Raw genomic sequence first — 7,409 nt, forward strand, 5'->3', positions numbered from 1 at the left:
CAAAACATCTCCTTCCATTGAGAAGAAAAAAGATGAATAGGCATTTCCAGAAGGACTAGTTGCCTAGAATTATAATATCTCAGATCTCTTATATATTAGGCTACATTATATATTTTTGAGTGTGGTTGAGCTTAGTGCAGGAAGGAGAACAGAAATGATATGATAGAAGACAGCTGTATAGAATACAGAAAAAATAGAAACATAGTTCATTATAAGCTTTAGAAATGATACTATATAAGTCTTTAACTGTATTAGAATCATTTTGGAATGCTTCAGAATATTCTCTTGTAAAAATTTCTCTATCCTTTCTGATACTGGAATTTGGATACATAGATCATGTGAGTTCCTCCATAATTTTGTAAAATGGATTGTAGATTAGTGATTTCCAAATGTCTTTATCCATTAGTGTCTGGAAAATGTGTTATATTATAGATTTTAGTACAGTCTCTCTTTATGATTCAGTATCCATTAGTGTTTAGGAAGTGGAATTTCCCAATGTCTTACCTTGTTAGGTGAGTTGATTCAGATCTAGTTTTGAGAACCTGAACCATGAAATCTTGATATACTACTGATTTGTGACATATAACATATCATGAGAGGCTAATTCCTTCATTCCCAATTTTATGCACAAAAAGAGATATGGAGATGTGTAGTTAAAGCATTTTCCAAGTTTCTTTGTTAGAAAAGGACAGTGTGATAACATAACTGGATATGGTTTATAAGTTAAAATAGCTACGTTTATGCATATTTTATAAAATAATATGCAAAAAATGCTCAATGTACTCTTGAGTTAAGAAACAATGCCTATGTCCTACAAGTTGCCAAACTATATATTTACAAAATGAAAGAGAATGGGCAGTCAACTGCAGTGTTTGATAACTGTACTGTTGCATGCTTCATTGCCTGATATGTTAGAAGGACTTTATTTCAAACACAGCAGTCCCTGGATTTAGTAAAGTGAGGGTTGTTCTTCTAGGTACCTTATCAAAGATAAAATATTGGTGGAAAAACAAAACCATCTCACATCCTGTAAGCATTATAAAAAATTCAATGGGAAAATAGAAGCAAGACCAGCCTTCAAAATATTATCTATTCAATAAAAGCTAAGGTGTGTTATGTTTATGTGTATAAGTGCACATTCAAGCTAAATGTAAAGGTATAATTATAGAGTAACATAAGTGCTTTCTTCAGACCCCTACTCCAATGAAATGATTTATTATATGAACTCTTATAAGATGTGTCAGATAGATATGTTCATAGTATGAAGTTATTATTCTACTTTTTCTAGTTCTAGTTAAAAATAAAATAAAACAAAATAATTCCTCCATACTTTCTGGAATGGTACTACATAGAATTAAAAGAGAAAATTGCCATTATCACACTAACAAGAAGAACATAGCCAGTGTTTATTAAAACTATATTACCAATAGAATTTCAAAATAATTCATCCTTAAACATGTTTTGGAATAGAAATATAATCATTCCGAATTTTTGTAGCTGTTTTAGAGGGCATTCTTTTTATTTCATTGGAAAAGATAGAAAGTAAGGAGTATAATTAAATAGTATAGAATGCTCAGAGGAAACACCCAACACTCTTACAACACAGAAACCTAGGTACTGCCTGGAACAGGAGTCTTCAGGGCTCCATCTGCACACAGAGCTGATCCTGTGCCACAGAGCTAGCTATGTAACAGAATACCATCAGGAGAGAGCTGGTCTCACAGGAGTGCCTACACACCTGTGAGCACAGGTAAGACCAACAATTCTCTTCAAATTCCTAGCCCAAGTGGGACCCCAACAGACACAGGAACCAACAGGATACAGGAACCAAGGATCATCTGGGGATAGGATCCTTCTGGTTTGTCTGTGCCCCAGAGCTGACCCTATACCACAGCTCTCCATACCCAAATACCTCCTGGAGAGAACTAGTCTCCCAGGACTGACATGCAGGCTTGCAGGAGGGATAAGCCAAAGTCAGAGACAGCAAGACCAGCTAACAGCAGAGATAATCAGATGGTGAAAGGCAAGCACAAGAATATACGCAACAGAAACCAAGACTACTTAGCATCATCAGAACTCAGCTCTTCCACCAGACCAAAACCTGGTCAACCCAACACACCAGAAAACAAGACAGATTTAAAAATCACATCTCATGATGATGATAAAGGAATTTAAGAAGGACATAAATAATTCCCTTAAAGAAATACAAGAGAACCCAGGTAAACAGGTAGAAGACCTTAAAGAGGAAAAAAAAATCCCTTAAGTAATTACAGGAAAGCACAACCAAACTGGTGAAGGAAAGCAACAAAACCATCTAGGATCTAAAAATGGAAATAGAAACAATAAAGAAATCAATCACAAAGGGAGACAACACTGGAGGTAGAAAACTAAGGAAAGAGACCAAGAGACGTAGATGCAGGCATCACCAACAGAATACAAGAGGTAGAAGAGAGAATCTCAGGGACAGAAGATACCATAGAAAACATTGGCACAAAAGTCAGAGAAAATGCAAAATACAAAAATATCCAGGTAATCCAGGACACAGTGAGAAGATCAAACCTAAGGATGATAGGTATAGAAGAGAGTGAAGATCTCCTACAATCCTAAGAGATCACAAATGCCAGTCCAGACTACTATACCCAGCAAAACTCTCAATTACCATAGATGGAGAAACCAAGGTATTCCATGACAAAACAAAATTTACACAATATCTTTCCACAAATCCAGCCATACAAAGAATAATAGAGAACACCAACATAAAGAGGAAACTATACCCTACAAAAAACAAGAAATTAATATTTCAGTAAAACTAAAAGAAGATAGCCACAAGAACAGAAGTGGATGCTTACAGGCCATCCATTGTACTAAGCACAGGGTCCCAATGAAGGAGCTAGGAAAAAGACCTAAGGATCTGAAATGGTTTGCCATCCCATAGAAGGAACAACAATATGAATTAAAGAGTACCCCCAGACCTCCCAGGAACTAAACCATCAACCAAAGAGTACACATGAAGGGACTCATGACTCCAGCCACATATGAGCAGTGGATGGCCTTGTCAGTCACCAATGGAGGAGAGGCCCTTGGTCCTGTGAAAGTTCTTGGTCCTGTGAAAGTTCTATGCCCCAGTATAGGGGAATATCAGGGTCAGTAAGCAGGAGTGTGTTGGTTGGTGAGGAAAAGGAGTGGGGAGGGGATAGAGAGATTTTTGGAGGGGAAAACCACCAAAGGGGATAACATTTGAAATATAAATAAAAAAAATATAATAAAAATAAATAATATAGTATAGTACACCCACTCTTCATTCCACCCGACTTAAGTTCTCCCATTTCCCTTGCTAATGCAAACGTATAGTGAGTTTTATTTTTTTCCTATAAGTGTAGACTTCTTATGCTTTTGGTTAATATTTTTTACATATGTATGTGTGTGTGTATATGTATGTAGGTATGTATGTGTTATTTATTTATTTATTGATTGATTGATTGATTGATTGATTTTTGTTCATACATAGGTATACAACCCAGAGCCCTGAAAATACTTGTACATGTTAGGTACTAGAGTACCAATGAGATGCATTCTAGGCACTTGATGATTATTAAGTTTTGCTTAGCACAGATTGGCTTCTTTAACTATATGAACTGAAAATTAAATAGAGTCTTGAACTGACTCTTAAGGCTAATTCAATTTGCAAAAGAGCCTCCCTAGATGTCATCATCTTTTCCCACTTGGGAAAACCTGTTTTGAGAGATGAATAGAGTAAATGAAGTTTGTGGCTGGTTCTCACAGGCTAAGGTAACAATTAATGACCAGATGAAAGACTGGGAAAGACACAAAGGCTGTAATATTAAAAGCTTTCCTAGAAAACGACAGCTTCAAGGACATCGGATATGTATATAGACTAAGTCAATATAAATTAAGAACAATTACTACTGGCAATGGTTTCTAGGAGAAATGAGGCAAATATAATTATGATGATTAAAATAAAGTATATTTATTGAAATACTGTTCAAAATTATGTACCACCTCACTCCTCCCATAGTGAATAGATTTCACAGATTTTTATTACCATATGTGAAATGACCTATAGGAATAAATCCTTGGTTCATTTTGATTCAAAAGTATTAGTAGTCACATAAGAGAATTTTGGCCTGATTTCTGGTGTCTGATTTATGAATGGCAAAGATTTGTCTTCTTTTTAACAGCACATGCCACAACACCTGAAATATTGGGCATTACTTTCTTGAGCAGGTGCCACCTTAAAAGTCCCTCTGAGACTGTGGTATTCAGAGGAAAGAGTGAGAATACTCAGCAGTTCAACTCATATCCTACCTGTGATTTAGGTCTTAGCATGCTTGGCTGCTACTAGATCTTACTATATTTGGATCATAAGTGCTACGTCTCATTCAGAATAACTCCTTCTGAGGTCAGGTACTCATTTCTCTAATTTTGCTTAGTATTTGCTGAAGACTGTTACAAGACACAGCCATTAGGGAATGACTTTATCCTTCAACACAAAACAACTGTCAGGAGCATGATGGATTGCCCTTGTCCATACAAGATCCTAGGTAAAACATTGTCTTACAAATTTGCTTTTGCAAAGAACATTTTTTTTTTACTTGAAATGACATGTTTTATTCACAATAAAATCCCATTTAAAAGTTTCCAAGGATATAGAACTAAATAACTGGTAAGGTTACTTCTAGAGGCTGTTTCTACAGAAGAATGGGACTACATCCACCAAGAATAGATTCCAGAGGTCAGTTGAACAAGAAGATGCATTCTCGAAGCTGCTTTCATACAAAATGGAGTCTACAAGGGCTGGTTCTACAAAAGAGTGGATCCTAGAGATTTATTTCATGAGATAATGGACTCTAGAAGCCGATTCTATAAGAGGATGAATCCTAAGCCCTGCTTCCATGCAATAATAAATCAAAGGGTTCATTCTACATTAATATGGATTCTAGAGGCTAGTTTCATATTAGAATGCTTTCTAGAAGCTGGTCTCGGAGTTGAATCCTAATCTTGGAGTGAAGGTTTTGTTTTTCCTTAACCATAAATATGTAGAGTCAAATTCTTTCCAAGCATACTTTCTACTTGAAGAGTATATTCACTCCCATCTTTAAAAGAAAATAACTTCTAATAGTTTCTTGACTCTACTAGTTAATGATCAAGTAACAGAACTGTTTTATTTTAAGTTTTCTGAATCTACATCTAATTTTTTTCTCAGAATATTCCCCTCAAGTTCAGGAATTTGGGTCTAGGAAGTTTGCTTCAGAAACTAACAAATCAATTTAGTATTGAGAGAAACCACTTACACAACTTTACAACTTTAAACTATGAACTTAAGTAGGAGGTGAGCAGTAGCTCATACCTTTAATTCCACCATTAGAGAGGCAGAGAGGTAAGTGGATCTCATGGAGTCCCAAGTCAGATAGGGCTACACACTGAGATCCTGTTTCAACAAAACAAGAAAATAAAATAACCCCCCCCCACACACACATATTTGTATTTAAGAGGTAAGCACTGTTTACATTCAGCCATCTAATTCTTAGTATGTAGAACATCTACACTGTTTAGGGGCCCACACACAGCGTTTTACACTCTTTCAGACTGTTCAGACTAGCATATTGCTCTCTTTATAACATACTTATTGCTATAGTTATATCAGCTTGGAATGGATTTTATAGGGTTACATAACTGTCTTTTACATATTAAAAGCTAGTTATCTGGCACAAAATGAAGCTATGTGCCTAATGGGTCCTCCCCTACCTTTTTCCCTTTCTGGCTAGGGAAGTTCATGGACTCAGACTTTGTTTTGGCCCCTTGCTAATTTACTCCCTCCTTATAAGCATTTATATGCCAATAAGACTAAAATTTCACAACACCAAGATGATAGTTTTTACTAATCTAATAATGTATTTCACAAGGTGATAAAAAAAGTGAAATAATCATTTCCAATAAGAAACTACTTTTTTTCTACATATATAAGATAAATTTAAAGTTAACTACTGAAAGGATAAAGCATTTCCCCATCTCAATGTTTCATGTGTATTTCCAACTGTTGTCTATAATAATTATTATTTTACTTAGTTCAAATATGTATGTACACACACACATATATATGAGTTAAAATAACAAAATGATTTTGCTACATTATAGTATAACTATACTATACTATAGTATAACTATGTAGCATGTAGCATGTGTACAATAATCTAGTATTATATAATAATCTAGCATGTATACAAACCAGGACACATACTATAGGTTGGGCAAAGATGGAGAATATTAGCAACATGACATATAGACACAAACAAACTGCACACTAACAAGGAAAACTTATTATATGCTGGCTACCCTTCAGAAGGCACTATAGGGCTGCTGGAACAGAAAAGACATTTGTTGTCTTAACAGCAATGGACACTGCATGCTAAAATACTCACCTGTCAGAAAGCATGTTCTCACAGATGCAAGAGTTCCCTGATTGTTATGGGGTAACTGATAGCCTCCTGATTTGATATGAAAAGCCTGTTCTATAGAAGGGGAAACAGGTAGGTATATAAACATGGTCAAAAGGTCACAGATGGGGTGGTGATAGGCTCTAGGATGGGACCAATTATTATTATGTTATTAATAAGTGCATCATCAAACTGCCTTGTAAATATGTATATTTTAGTATAATATCTTAATTCTTTGAGAGTCATTCATGCATACAATGTATTTTGGTCATGTTTAATACCATACTATTTCCACTATAATTACTATCCCAGGCATAGGTTGCTTTCAGGATTGGTCAGAGAGAAGTTTTATTTTACAGTAGGCAACAGTCAATGAAGAGATTCATCATAATTAGTCAAATGATTGGATATAAGTGAATATATATACTCGTACCTAAATGAGACATCTTTATCAATTCCTTTTCCAAGTCTCAGGCAACTTCTCAGAAAAAGGGGCAAAAAGAATGTCAGAGCACGAGGGTGGCCAGCAGTGGTTAAAAAAAAAAGAGTTGTCTTCTGGACATGATGGATGTGGTTATAGCACATATGAACTTACAGAAAATAGGGCTACCCACACAAGACCTGAACATTATCAAGCCAATCAAAGTTTTGTCAAGATGGAAGACGAATTCACAAGACGGAAATTCCTCGAGGATGAAAGAATCATTCTTTTAGAATTGGCCACTGGGACTTTTCTTACTCTATTGAAAGTCCCTAGAGTCACACAGTTAAGGGAAGGACTGATTGCACTTAGTGGAGGAAGAAGAAAAGAGGACGAAGAAGAGGAGGAGGAGGAGTGGCACAGCCACATCTAACGGGAATAGCAGAAGTCATAAAGCCAGCACAACTGTGTGGGAAGCCCTGCTGTGCTCTCGGAGATTCTCAAACCGAAACTACAAGTTGACAGCTAGTCTC

Source organism: Mastomys coucha, unplaced genomic scaffold (genome assembly GCF_008632895.1).
Source record: "Mastomys coucha isolate ucsf_1 unplaced genomic scaffold, UCSF_Mcou_1 pScaffold18, whole genome shotgun sequence".
In the NCBI taxonomy this organism is placed as follows: domain Eukaryota; kingdom Metazoa; phylum Chordata; class Mammalia; order Rodentia; family Muridae; genus Mastomys; species Mastomys coucha.